The sequence below is a fragment of the Hyla sarda genome, chromosome 4, assembly GCF_029499605.1.
Source record: "Hyla sarda isolate aHylSar1 chromosome 4, aHylSar1.hap1, whole genome shotgun sequence".
Lineage (NCBI taxonomy): Eukaryota > Metazoa > Chordata > Amphibia > Anura > Hylidae > Hyla > Hyla sarda.
In genome coordinates, this window is record NC_079192.1 from 97,838,908 (window position 1) to 97,851,287 (window position 12,380).

Consider the following 12,380-nt stretch of genomic DNA (forward strand, 5'->3'; position numbering starts at 1 on the left):
GTTTACAGAGCCCTGCTTGTCCTTAGTGCACAGAGCCCTGCTTGTTCTCAGTGCACAGAGCCCTGCTTGTCCTTAGTGTACAGAGCTCTGCTTGTCCTCACTTTACAGAGCAATGCTTGTCCTCAGTGTACAGAGCCCTGCTTGTCCTCAGTGTACAAAGCCCTGCTTGTCCTCAGTGTACAGAGCCCTGCTTGTCCCCAGTGTACAGAGCCCTGCTTGTCCTCAGTGTACAGAGCCCTGCTTGTCCTCAATGTACAGAGCGCTGCTTGTCCTCATTGTACAAAGCCCTGCTTGTCCTGCCCACAATTCCTGTATTTTGTCTCTGCAGAGAGACACACAGATAATAGCTGCAGGGACAATATACAATATACAAATTTTTTAACCAATGTATATTACAAATAAATGTATAATGTTATAATCTACATTGTATTAATAGTTATTGCAAATGATAGGTACACTTTAACCCCTTAAGGATGCAGTCCATTTTCACCTTAAAGACGCAGCCCTTTTTTTTGCAAATCTGACCCCTGTCACTTCATGCATTAATAACTCTGGGATGCTTTTACCTTTCATTCTGATTCCGAGATAGTTTTTTCGTGACATATTCTAATTTAACATAGTGGTAAATTTTCGTCGTTACTTATATCCTTTCATGGTGAAAAATCCCAAAACGACATGAACATTTTGAAAGTTTAGCATTTTTCTAACTTTGAAACTCTCTGCTTGTAAGGAAAATGGATATTCCAAATCAATTATATATTGATTCACATATACCATATGTCTACTGTATGTTTACATCATAAAGTTGACATGTTTTTACTTTTTGAAGACATTAGAGGCTTCAAAGTTCAGCAGCAATTTTCTAATTTTTCTCGAAAATTTCAAAATCGGAATTGTTCAGGGACAAGTTGAGTTTGAAGTGGATTTGAGGGGCTTTCATGTATAAAAAAAATACCCTATAAATGACCCCATTTTTAAAAGCTGCACCCCTCAAAGTATTCAAAAAGTTTATTAACCCTTCACTAAAATGCAGTTTTTCCCAAAAAATTTACATTTTTACAAGGGTTAAAAGAAGAAATCGCCCCACAAAATTTGTAACCCCATTTCTTCTGAGTATGGAAATACTCCATGTGTGGATGTCAAGTGCTCTGCTGGTGCACTACAATGCTCAGAAGAGAAGGAGTCACATTTGGCTTTTGGAAAGCAAATTTTGCTGAAATGGTTTTTGGGAGGCATGTCGCATTTAGGAAGCCCCTATCGTGCCACAACAGAAAAAAAAACCTCACATGGCACACTATATTGGAAACTACACCCCTCAAGGAACATAACAAGGGGTCCATTGAGCCTTAACACCCCACAGGTGCTTGACGACTATTCGTTAAAGTCGGATGTGTAAATAAAAGAAAAAATTTCACTAAAATGCAGTTTACATTTTTACAATGGATAATAGGAGAACATGGCCCCAAAAATGTGTATCCCCATTTCTTATGAGTATGGAAATACCCCATATGTGTACGTCAAGTGCTTTGCTGGCACACTACAATGCTCATTGAGATTTGGAGAGAGAATTTGTTTGGAATGGAAGTCGGGGGCCATGTGCGTTTACAAAGCCCCCATGGTGCCAGAACAGTTGACCCCCCCCCCCACATGTGACCCCATTTTGGAAACTACAACCACTACAAACTACTATTTAATAAGGGGTGCAGTTAGCATTTACACCCCACTGGCGTTTGACAGATCTTTGGAACAGTGGGCTGTGCAAATGATAAATTACATTTTTCATTTTCACAGACCACTGTTCCAAAAATCTGTCAGACACCTGTGGGGAGTACATGCTCACTGTACCCCTTATTACATTACATGTGGGGTGTAGTTTCCAAAATAGGGTCACATGTGGGGGGTTCCATTGTTCTGGCACCATGCGGGCTTTGTAAACACACGTGGCCTTACATTCCGGACAAATTTTCTCTCCAAAAGCCCAATGGCGTTCCTCTTCTGAGCATTGTAGTGCGCCCGCAAAGCTTTTTACATCCACATATGGGGTATTTCCATACTCAGAAGAAATGGGGCTCCGAATTTTGGGGGGCTTTTTTCTTATTTTCCCTTGTGAAAATGAAAAATTTAGGGTTACACCAGCACTTTAGTACAAAAAAATATTTTTTCTTTTTCCCATCCAACTTTAACAAAAATTTGTCAAACACCTGTGAGGTGTTAAGGCTCACTATGCCCCTTGTTACATTCCATGAGGGATTTATTCTCCAAAATGGGGTCACACGTGGGTATTTATTTTTTTGCGTTTATGACAGAACCGTTGTAAAATCATCCACCCCTGTGCAAATCACCAATTTAGGCCTCAAATGTACATAGTGCGCTCTCAGTCTTGAGCCTTGTTGTGTGCCTGCAGAGCATTTTACGTCCACATATGGGGTATTTCCGTACTCAGGAGAAATTGTGTTACAAATTTTGGGGGTCTTTTTTTCCTTTTACCTCTTGTGAAAAAGAAAAATATAGGGCAACACCAGCATGTTAGTGTACATTTTTTTATTTTTTTTTACTCTAACATGCTGGTGTGGACCCCAACTTTTCCTTTTCATATGGGGTAAAAGGAGAAAAAGCCCCTCAAAATTTGTTAATCAATTGCTCCCGAAATACCCCATATGTGGCCCTAAACTCTTTCCTTGAAATACGACAGGGCCCTGAAGTGAGAGAGTGCCAAGCACATTTGAGGCCTAAATTAGGGATTTGCATAGGGGTTGACTCGGATGCAAGCATTACAATTGGCTCCGCTATCAAAAATATTCTAAGCCAGTGATTACCAAACAGGGTGCCTCCAGCTGTTGCTAAATTCCCAGCATGCCTGGACAGTCAATGGCTGTCCAGAAATGCTGAAAGTTGTTGTTTTGCAACAGCTGGAGGCTACGATTTGGAAATACTGCTGTACGATACGTTTTTCATTTTTATTGGGGGGGAAGGGGAGGCCTTGTAAGGGCGTGTATATGTAGTGTTTTACCCTTTATTTTGTGTTAGTGTACATCTATGGTACATTTACACGGGGGTTTATGGTGAGTCTCGCGCTAGGAGTTTGAGCTGCAGCGGAAAATTTGTCACAGCTCAAACTTGCAGCAGGAAACTCACTGTAAACACGCCCGTGTGAATGTACCCTGTACATTCAAATGGGGGGCAAACCTCAAGCTGTTGCTAAACTACAACCCCAAGCATGCACTTACAGACTGTGCATGCTGGGAGTTGTACTTTTGCGACAGCTGTGGGCACACTGGTTGGAAAACCTTGAGTTAGATTCTGTTACCTAACGCAGTATTTTGCAACCAGTGTGCCTCCAGCTTTGCAAAACTACAACTCCCAGCATGTACTGATCACTGAAGGGCATGCTGGGAGTTGTAGTTATGCAACAGCTGGAAGCATGCAACTACAACTCTCAGCATGCCGAGACAGACTTTGCTGTTCGTGCATGCTGGGAGTTGTAGTTTTGCAAGATTTTGAGGGCCACAGTTTAGAGACCACCGCACAATGATCTCCAAACTGTGGCCCTCTAGATGTTGTAAAACTATAAATCCCAGCATGCCCAAACAGCATGCTGTCTGGGCATGCTGGGAGTTGTAGTTTTGCATCATCTGGAGGGCCACAGTTTAGAGACCACTGCATAGTGGTCTCCAAACTGTCGCCCTGCAGATGTTGTTAGGCAACTACTCACCTCCAGCAGCAGGATCGCCGCACGCAGCGCAAGCTGGAGGATCGCTGCCCGCTGCCGCCGATCGCCGCCCGTAAGGGACCTCCACCCCCTCCGCTGCCATTCACATCACGGTTCCCCCGCTCTGCCCGGACTACCGTGGGTGGGCAGAGTGGGGAAATCGAACTTTAACCTCCCCTGCCCCCGATCTGCTATTGGTCAGTCGGTTCTGACCGACCAATAGCAGGGATAGGAAGGGTGGTACCCCTGCCACCTCACTCCTATCCCTTCAGACACCCCCAATCCCCGGAGACTCGTATGACCTGGAATCGCCGCCGATCGCTGACATGGGGGGTATCAGGACCCCCCCTCGGTGATGTGCCGGGATGCTTGCTGAATGATTTCAGCAGGCATCCCGGTCCCCGACCGGCTAGCGGCGGGGACCGAAATTCCCACTGGCGTACCTGTATGACCTGCGTCCTGAAGAGGTTAAGATTCAGTGCAGTTACATCCAGTGACTCCTAGGTGATATCTTCTCTAATCAGAGTCATTCTCTTTTCTTTTCCAACTGGCCTCAACACCTGCAAAATTGACAGCACAAACATTTTAGTCTCCTTGCTAAAGCACCCTTCATACCCCTACACAAAATATCCATCACAGTCCAAAAATGGTAATTATGCCCCCTTTGGTGTTCTGCACCCTACCAGTAAGCAGCTAGTCCCCCACATTAGCCCCTGGATAGCCAGGTAGCTCCCTGATTAGTAACAGTAAAATAAAAACACTTGCACTTCAACACTTCCAGGTATGGGTCTCGTGCATGAAAATGGGACAAAGCAGCACATAGAGGTATTAGAACCATATTTCACTTTATTATAACTTGACATCATGGGCTCAAAAACTGAAGACTAAAAATCCTGGCATACCCCTTTAATATTGATGATCTATCGTTATGTACACCACTGACAGTAAGTGCGCAAAATGGGGGAGATTTATCAACACCTGTGCAGAGAAAAGTTGCCCATAGCAACCAATGAGATCGCTTCTTTCATTTTTTACAAGGCCTCTGCAAAATGAAAGAAGCGATTTGATTGGGCAATTTTTCCTCCGCACAGGTTTTGATAAATCTCCCCCAATGTGTGCAAGTAGTTGCCTAAAAACTTAGATGCATGAGGTGATCCCACAGTACAGTGTGGGAGCTGGCAGGAAAGGTAATGGAGGAATTTACTAAAACTAGCATTTGGCCATAAGTTTAGTTGCTACAGGTAGCCGCCCTACTTTTCCATTGCATTAATATTGAGAAAAGATTCTTCCCTAATATGCCCTTACCAAACAATCCAGACTAAGGTTTTCACCATCCAGTTGGCTTAAAGGGTAACTGAGGTTTCCTGAAAAACAGCCCGGGGCTTCATTATGTAATGATTAGGTGCTGTTCGGGCCTTTCTTTACAGCCAAATGATTTGTATTTCTTGTACTTTTTCCCCATTTTCTGCTGCTCAGCTCTCTGCATTTCTCTGTAAAGTAGAGGATATGTGCCTTATCTAAAGACAGTTTTATGAATTTGAATGCCTGTCCCCTTTTGCATGTTTGCAGGCATTTTATAGGAGAAAATAAATATAAACAAAAAATGTATATATATAATATATAGTAGCCCAGTAACTTTCCCCTACACATTCTAGCTTAGCTACACCTATGTCTTCTGCATTTTGGAGCCACTTGTGTCTTAAAGATGACTATGCCAATAGAAGTACACAGTGATGCCCAAATAAACAAGCCCCATAAATGCTGAGAGACCAGCAAGATCAATCCAGCACGCAGAACTAGGCAGATGATAATGTAGCTGATCATCATAGACGAGACAGATATTATAACAGCTCAGAAAATTCATACAGGCAGCTTGTAGGAGAACGGCAATAGTATTACTGGTATCAGAAGCAAGAAAATGGCAACAAGCAATGGAATCCAAAACCCTATTGCAGGTTGCAAAGGCAGTAGAACTGTAATACTCTGGCTGATAGCAAAGGCAGGAGAATGCAATTCTATTCCTGATAGCCCTGTATCCACTTCCTGTGTTCTCTCTCGATGTCTCTGTTACTAGAGACAGATTGAACCTAACAACTGGCAGTGAACAGCACATTCAGTAGAAGGGAGATCACTAGTGGCTGAAACTTTACATACATTGTTTTAATGTTAGAACAACACGTCTGTCACAATAGAAATGAATCATATTTCTTATTTTATTTTTCAAAAGCCTTGTTAAAAATAAAAGAAGTAAAAACTGGCCAACTCTTCCTCTGCACAGGTTTTGATAAATCTCCCCCCTTGTCTTGAATTGTCAGAAAAGTGTACTTTATTGTAGCCTTGAAGTGTCAGGCATGGCCTATCCTGTAAGACAGTATTGGGGTGCATTCCCACACGGCATATACGCAGCGTATTTCATGCTGCGCAAAATGTACGGCAGCAGCGGGAAATACGCTGCGTATTCCTTGCTCCCTGTACACATAGGGCTGCCGCCGGAAAGCCCTGTGTGTATAGTGAGCAAGGAATACGCAGCATATTTCCCACTGCTGCCGTAAATTTTGCGCAGCGTGAAATACGCTGCGTATACGCCGTGTGGGGACGCACCCTTAGCAGTGAAAGATTCACCATAGCAGAAGTAAATTGCACTTTGTATACTGCTCACATATACTATTGAATGAGCATACATTGTATGAAAAGTGACCATTTAAGCAACACCCAGATATACATGATATTGCAAAATCCACACAAAGCACCCCCCCAAGTATACCCTAGCTACAGCTGTATGTACATTCTCTGCTGCCAGACCCGATCTGCTTTCTGCAGGCAGTTATGTGACTTTGTTGTTATGTAAGAGCCTCTAGTGCAACATGTGCATTATAACGTGGTTATTATAATAACACAATATTCCCAGCTGTGCCGTATAGTAAGGACATAATACGATTACCGTAATGAAAAGCAATAAGTGCGCTCCACAGCAAATAATGAGGAAGCTGCTCCCTGTAGTGCTCAGTGTCCAAGGACCAGCAGCCTCAAACATTTCCTCGGATGGGCTGATTCCTACATGAAGAGGGAGAAATCTCAAATACTTCAAGTGATGTATTCGGAGGAAAACCTTTATGTTAGATTATGTGTGCTCCACATTCTAATGGAAGACTAATATTTTGTAACACAAAATTGTACTAAAAAAGAATGAAATGCCTTATCAGGCAGAACACCTCAATGTTATATATGACATTTCATTTAGATGTTTGTTTATTTATTTATTTTCAATAATATTTATATATTTTATCACATTGTAATAGTTAATTGGAATGTATTTGTTTTCAGTATCTTCAGCACCATCCAATAATATGCGAAAATCTGAAACAAATCTGCAGTATTTCGGTCCTGTGTGAACAGACAGTAAGGCCATGTTCATACTGCGTAAAATGTGCGAAATGTCCGCACGGAGAACAAGGTGGACATTTTGCACATTTGAATAAACTGGGGGGCGCTAGGACCGCTCGGAAATGCTAATAGATGGCAATGCATTTCTGAGCGAAATCCGCAAAAAGAATGGACAAATCTGTTCTCTTTGCAGATGCCGGAATCGGGATTTCCGTGGCAAAAACATCCACCGTGTGAACAGTGCAGCAGAATCCCATTGGAATCAGTGGAACTCTGTTCTGTGGCTATGTTCTCATGATGGAATTTCCGTGCGGAATTCCGCAATGAGATTCCGCATCAGGGTTCCATTAATGTCAATGGGATTCTGCTGCACTGTTCTCATAAAGTAGGGTAAAAAGTATTTAGTCAACCACCAATTGTGCAAGTTCTCCCACTTAAAAAGATGAGAGTCCTGTAATTTCCATCATAGGTATACCTCAACTATGAGAGACATAATGAGAGAAAAAATCCATAAAATAACATTGTCTGGTTTTTAAATAATTTATTTGCTAATTATGGTGGAAAATCAGTATTTGGTCAATAACAAAAGTTAAAGGGGTATTCCAGGCAAAACTTTTTTTTTAATATATCAACTGGCTCCGGAAAGTTAAACAGATTTGTAAATTACTTCTATTAAAAAATCTTAATCCTTCCAATAGTTATTAGCTTCTGAAGTTTTCTGTGTAACTGCTCAATGATGATGTCACGTCCCGGGAGCTGTGCATGATGGGAGAATATCCCCATAGGAACTGCACAGCTCCCGGGATGTGAGTCATCAGAGAGCAGTTAGACAGAAAACAACAACTCAACTTCAGAAGCTAATAACTATTGGAAGAATTAAGATTTTTTAATCAAAGTAATTTACAAATCTGTTTAACTTTCCGGAGCCAGTTGATATATAAAAAAAAGTTTTGGCCTGGAATACCCCTTTAATCTCAATACTTTGTTATATACCCTTTGTTGGCAATGACAGAGGTCAAATGTTTTCTGTAAGTCTTTGGGATCATTGTCATGCTGAAAGACCCAGCCACGTTTCATCTTCAATGCCCTTGCTGATGGAAGGAGGTTTTCACTCAAAATCTCACAATACATGGCCCCATTCATTATTTCCTTTAAACGGATCAGTTGTCCTGGTCCGTTTGCAGAAAAAAAGCCCCAAAGCATGATGTTTCCACCCCCATGCTTCACAGTACCTATGGTGTTCTTTGGATGCAGCTCAGCATTCTTTCTCCTCCAAACACGACGAGTTGAGTTTTTACCAAAAAGTTCTACTTTGGTTTCATCTGACCATATGACATTCTCCCAATACTCTTCTGGATCATCCAAATGCTCTCTAGCAAACTTCAGATGGGCCTGGACATGTACTGGCTTAAGCAGGGGGACACGTCTGACACTGCATGATTTGAGTCCCTGGCGGCGTAGTGTGTTACTGATGGTAGTCTTTGTTACTTTGGTCCCAGCTCTCTGCATGTCATTCACTAGGTCCCCCCCGTGTGGTTCTGAGATTTTTGCTCACCGTTCTTGTGATCACTTTGACACCGGTAAGATCTTGCATGGAACCCCAGATTGAGGGAGATTATCAGGTGCCTTGTATGTCTTCCATTTTCTAATAATTGCTCCCACAGTTAATTTCTTTACACCAAGATGCTTGCCTATTGCAGATTCAATTTTCCCAGCCTGGTGCAGGTCTACAATTTTGTTTCTGGTGTCCTTCAACAGCTCTTTGGTCTTGGCCATAGTGGAGTTTGGAGTGTGACTGTTTGAGGTTGTGGACAGGTGTCTTTTATACTGATAATAAGTTCAAACAGGTGCCATTCATACAGGTAATGAGTGGAAGACAGAGGAAACTCTAATGGTCTATTCACACGTACAGTATTCTGCGCAGATTTGATGCGCAGGATTTTCTGCTGCAGATTTCAATGTAAGCTGAATGACTAAACACAGCTTGAAATTCTGTGCAGAATACTGTGTGAATAGACCCTTAAAGAAGAAGTTACAGGTCTGTGATAGCCAGAAATCCTGCTTGTTTGTAGGTGACCAAATACTTATTTTCCACCATAATTTTCAAATAAATTCTTTAAAAATAAGACTGTGATTTTATGGATTTTTTTTCTCATTATGTCTCTCATAGCTGAGGTATACCTATGATGAAAATTACAGGCCTCTCTCATCTTTTTAAGTGGGACAACTTGCACAATTGGTGGCTGACTAAATACTTTTCTGCCCCACTGTAGCAGAATTTTTGTGGCGGAAACATTTGGCGTGGGAATTCAAATTCTGGTATCCACAAAAAGAATAGGCATGTCTATTCTTTCTGCGGACTCCGCATGGAATACATTGCCGTCTATGAGACAGCGCATTTCCCAGCGGTCCTATAGCAGGCATGTTCTGCCGGCACTCTGCTCTCAGGGAAATGTCTGAGTAGATTTTCTGTGCGGATATTCCCCGCTGTGAACATAGCCTAATACTTACACACCTGTACACCTGTTCAGTATATCTTTAAAGGGGTACTCCGCTGGCAAAAAAATTTTTTTAATTTTTTTAATCAACTGGTGCCAGAAAGTTATATAGATTTGTAAATTACTTCTATATATAAATCTTATCCCTTCCAGTACTTATCAGCTGCTGTATGCTCCACAATAAGTTCTTTTCTTTTTGAATTTCTTTTCTGTCTAACCACAGTGCTCTCTGCTGACACCTCTGTCCATTTTAGGAACTGTCCAGAGTAGGAGCAGATCCCCATAGCAAACCCCTCCTGCTCTGGAGAGTTCCTTACATGGACAGAGGTGTCAGCAGAGAGCACTGTGGTCAGACAGAAAGGAAATTCAAAAAGAAAATAACTTTTTCTGTAGTATACAGCAGCTGATAAGTATTGGAAGGACTGAGATTTTTTTAATAGAGGTAATTTACAAATCTGTTTAACTTTCTGGTATCAGTTGATTAACCCCTTTAAGCAGTAAGGCTCTAGCCATATGCTCATATTTCCCACAGAGTTGTGATTGGCTGGAACCATCTGGCCAATCACAGCTCTCTGCGGGAAAAATGAATATGTTTATATATACGTCAGTGCAGGGGACCATAGAAGAGCAGCCGCCCGTATCTATACATTATACAGGAAGATCACAGCGGATGTCAGAAGTGATAACCCGCTGTGATCTGTTCTTAACTACAAGTACTACTACCCCCAACATGGAGTACACTTTGCTCAATGCTGGGAGCTGTAGTACCTGCATTAATAGAAAGATCGCATCATGTGTCAGAAATTACACTCGCTGCGATCTGTCTATTAATGCAGGTACTACAGCTCCCAGCATGGAGCAGAGTGTGCTCCATGTTGGGAGTAGTAGTACCTGCAGGTAAGAAAAGATCGCAGTGGGTATCACTACTGACGCCCGCTGTGATCCTCCTGTATAATGTATGGATGCGGCAGCCGCTCTTCTATGGTCCCCTGCACTGACGTATATATACACATATTCATATTTCCCACAGAGAGCTGTGATTGGCTGGAACCATCTGGCCAATCGCAGTGGGAACAGATCGCAGTGGGTATCACTACTGACACCCGTTGCGATCCTCCTGTATAATGTATAGATGTGGTGGCAGCTCTTCTATGGTCCCCTGCACTGACGTATATATACACATATACATTTTTCCCACAGAGAGCTGTGATTGGCCAGATGGTTCCAGCCAATCACAGCTCTCTGTGGGAAATATGAATATGTGTATATATACGTCAGTGCAGGGGACCATAGAAGAGCTGCCACCGCATCTATACATTATACAGGAGGATCGCAACGGGCGATCTGTCAATTAGTACAGGTACTACTACTCCCATCATGGAACAGTGTGTTCCATGCTGGTAGTAGTAGTACTACCTAAAAAATGAAAAACACACACACACAACATTTTTATTATTGTCAGCTACATATTTAGTGCTTTACCCGGCCACATAAATTGATCCCTGTTTAAAAATTAATAAACATTTCGTAATAAAAAAGATACATTTTGTTAGATACAATTTTTCCATCACTACTGTATCTTTTTTATTATTTTTATTTAATGGTACCCTACAAAATTTTAATAAAAAAGGTATCTCCATCACTTTTTTTGGATCGCTAAAGTCCAAAAAAGAATAAAAACCGCCTGCAAAAATTTTAAACCAACATGGCGTTTTTCTTGGCGTTTTTGCTCTCCCATAGACTTCTATGGGAAGAAAACGCCACGATTTCAGGGCAAAAAACGCCTCTGAGCCCGAAATTGCTGAAAAACGCCAAAAGGATTAGAAAAACGCCAAACTGAAAAACGCCAAGTGAATCTGGCATTTTGCAGTTTACTATTGACTTGCAGCTAACATCTGGACGCAGCGTTTTGTTTGCTGAAAAAACGCAGTGCGGGAAAAGTGGCGTTTTTTACAGTGTTTTTGCAAAAAAAAAAAAAAACTCAGTGGAATTCCAGCCTAACCCTAATTTAGCAGCACAAATTTAATTGAGGTATTTTTTTTTATTGTTTGGTATATTTGCAGATGTTGTAGTTGTAATGATCATTATTAGATCCTCCTCATCACTCATCACTAAAGCAGTATTTCCCAACCAGTGTTCCTTCATCTGTTGCAAAACAAAGCATGCTGGAAGTTGTAGTGTTGCAACAGCTGGAGGCACACTGGTTGGGAAACACTGTCCTAAAGTGATGGAAGAATTGATGCAGTGGTCAGATGTGTTGCATGTGCCATCTATGCAGTGATCATAAAGAGAATTTTCTTAATAATAAAAGAAATCACCAGTAAATATGTAGATTATATATAGATATAGATGATTATACGTAACACCTCTGTTGAGTTCCTAAAAGGGTCGTCATTCTGCATTCCTAGAATCCTGATCTGCAATGGTACCTAGTAAGGCCTCCTTCACATATGTCTGAGTCCACCATCACGATTCTTACCAATTTAGTACAAACAATGGTGGGAAATTGTTGACAGAACGAATCCTATAGTTTCCTAAAAGCTATGTTCACACATGTATTTTGTTCAGTATTTTTGCACATAAAACAATTTACTTGCACTGCAGGTCCTATTGAGGCTAAGTTCACACTGCATAAAATTCCCCAACGTAAAATAAGAAAGTGTCCTTTTTTGTTGATTACGGACTAACATTTAAAAAAAATGGGGAAATTGTACGCAGACGGAACTTAGCCTCAGCCTGAAAAATTTCATTTTTGCGGGGATGAGATTTTAAATATGACATCTACTTTG

At 41.6% G+C, this 12,380-nt stretch overlaps 1 protein-coding gene and 1 long non-coding RNA gene across 15 annotated transcripts in view; one reads left to right on the forward strand and one right to left on the reverse strand.

The window, feature by feature from the left end:
* The window catches only part of MEGF11 (multiple EGF like domains 11), a 581,277-nt gene that overhangs the window by 528,158 nt on the left and 40,739 nt on the right, over positions 1 to 12,380 (forward strand). The window lies entirely within an intron of this gene.
* Positions 1 to 12,380, reverse strand: part of LOC130368281 (uncharacterized) — a 59,946-nt gene that overhangs the window by 3,947 nt on the left and 43,619 nt on the right. The window contains exons 3-4 of one of the 2 annotated variants that reach the window (XR_008892398.1): positions 6,651 to 6,763; positions 4,153 to 4,269 (exon numbers count right to left, since the gene is read on the reverse strand). This is a non-coding gene — a long non-coding RNA (uncharacterized LOC130368281). The remainder of the gene's footprint in view (positions 1 to 4,152; positions 4,270 to 6,650; positions 6,764 to 12,380) is intronic. The other variant, XR_008892399.1, reaches the window with a different exon arrangement.